Raw genomic sequence first — 2354 nt, forward strand, 5'->3', positions numbered from 1 at the left:
ACTCACTTTTTTGCTAAAACTTACTTATTTTGCAAGAGTTTGCTTAAGCAACAAATCGACATTTAAATTCGTGTTTTTCACGAATTTTCAATCATGAAAAAATATTAAGAAATGATGTGGAAATAACTCATTTTTCCTGATCCTTGAGTTATTATCCTTAATATAATGAAAATTATATTTTAAGTCTCTTAAATTTTTTCTTGGAGTGACATTTATTTCAATGACTGGTTGACGTTTGGTGGTTTGTTTCTGGGACATTTTAAGAATTAAATCTATATAAAAAGCAATAAAAAATGAACTAGAAAAAAAAAGAAAAAGAAATTGAAACAAAAAAATTGAATTCAATAAAAATTAGCAGTTCCTTTTTATATTGAAAAAATTACACTTGGAAAAAATAAAAGAAAATACCGTTACTTGTGTCTTTTTTCAGTTTTGTATACGTTTTCGAGTGAAAAAAATATTTCTTTAAACTTTGCTCAAAACGACGATATTTGTGTCTTTTTTTAACGTTTCAGCACGTTTATGAGCGAATTTTTGAACACTTTTCTTTAAAAATCATCAATTTTGGTTCAAAATGACGTACTTAACGACTGTTGTACCGGTTTTTTATGATTGAGTAATGGAATTTCAATTTTTTGATTTGGTGTTGGATCAAATCGTGTATTTAGATTAATATCATGGGATTTAAGAAATTTGTTGTGATTAATTTTTACGGTTGTGAATTTTTTATTGTTATTTGTAATTATCTGGAGGCAGAGGAAAAATCTTCAATTTTCGATTCGATTTGCTGTTTTCTTTATAAACGTTGATTCACACAATAATTCACAAAATAAAGCAGTTTTAAGATATTTCTTAGTTTTATTTTGTACACAATGTTAAAGAGTTTTTTTTATCACTAATTTCACTATATAAAGTAGTCCTTTATCGTCTGGTGAAATAAAGTAATTTTTATCTACTGTTTATATTTTATTAACTAATTTCAGTTGATAAAGTAGTCTTTTATCGTCTTGTGAAAAAGTAATTTTTGTCCACTGTTATATTCAAGAAATTCTGGTAGGTAACTGTAAAATAAAAGGAAATATTATACACGACGGTAAAGATTATTTATCTACTCGTGAAAAAAATCCACTCGTGACTTCGTCACTCGTAACACTCGTAGATAAACAATTTCTTTATCGTCTTGTATAATAAATAACTATTATTGGAGAACAAAAAGTTTTTTATTTTTTCTTTTGTATCTGTCCTGACCTGTCCCACACAACAAAAAACTGCATAACTTTATAAATAGGTATAATAAAAAAATAAAAAAATATATTTTCTGGATTAAGTTAAAATTTGCTGATTAAAAATGTTATTGTTTCAGATTTTATGCTTTTCAAAATTTGTTATTGTCGAATTTTTTACGGTTTTTAAAATTATACGGACTTGATTATTGATTTTTATATAAACGGCAGTCGAGACGATTTTCAAAGTAATCGCATTATGAAGTTCCTTGGAATTGTGTTATTTTCGTTTTTACTTGTCGCTTCAAGTTTTGGTAAATTTTTATTAGTGTTTGCGTTTTTTTTTATACATGGATTTTGTTTTTAGCGCAAAGGGCCAAAGTTTGGTCTAATTGGAAACCAAAAGGAGATGCTCATGTCCCAAGAATGAAACCACCATCTGGACCACCACCTTTTTACGGTGGTTGGCATAAGGGAAATGTGGGAGTATAGATTTTTCTAACACATTTTGCCAGGAAAAATATTGTCCTTACCAAAAAATAAAGCAATTATAAAAGATTTGTTAGTATTACTGAATCTCCTATTTATCAAATAAGATTTGATATTTCCTTGTCCCTAAATAGGACACAAAGCTTCCTAAAAAATAAACCACGAGAAAAATGTGTTTGGGAGAGGAATAAATAATGCAATTTTTGCCATAATTTAGTGTTTTTTGGTTTAATTTCGCGAAAAAAATACGCTTAAAAGGCACAAATGAAACGATTTTTAATCAAATTTGCTGATTTTTTTATTTAATAAATACTTTTTGAATCAATTGCGTTTATGGCTGAAAGGCATGCTAAAACACTCAAAAAAGGCAGAAATAATGCTATTTTTGACCTAATTAAGTGATTTTTCCGTTCATTTTAGCGAAATCACGCGCATGCGCCCTAATTAACATTCCAAAAAATTACTAGATTATTATTATTATTATTATACATCAAGCGGCTAAATTGTGGAATAATCTTAATTATTAAAACTGAAAATATTTTGTTTGCACCAAAATACAATTTTCTTTTTAAAAAATATAAAATATTCAACTTGAGTTAAAATTGTATGTTTGTTTTTTGTTGATATATTTTAGTTTTTAGA

Source organism: Tribolium madens, unplaced genomic scaffold (genome assembly GCF_015345945.1).
Source record: "Tribolium madens isolate multiple individuals breed KSU strain unplaced genomic scaffold, Tmad_KSU_1.1 Scaffold_20;HRSCAF=117;Tcas5.2_LG4, whole genome shotgun sequence".
NCBI lineage: Eukaryota > Metazoa > Arthropoda > Insecta > Coleoptera > Tenebrionidae > Tribolium > Tribolium madens.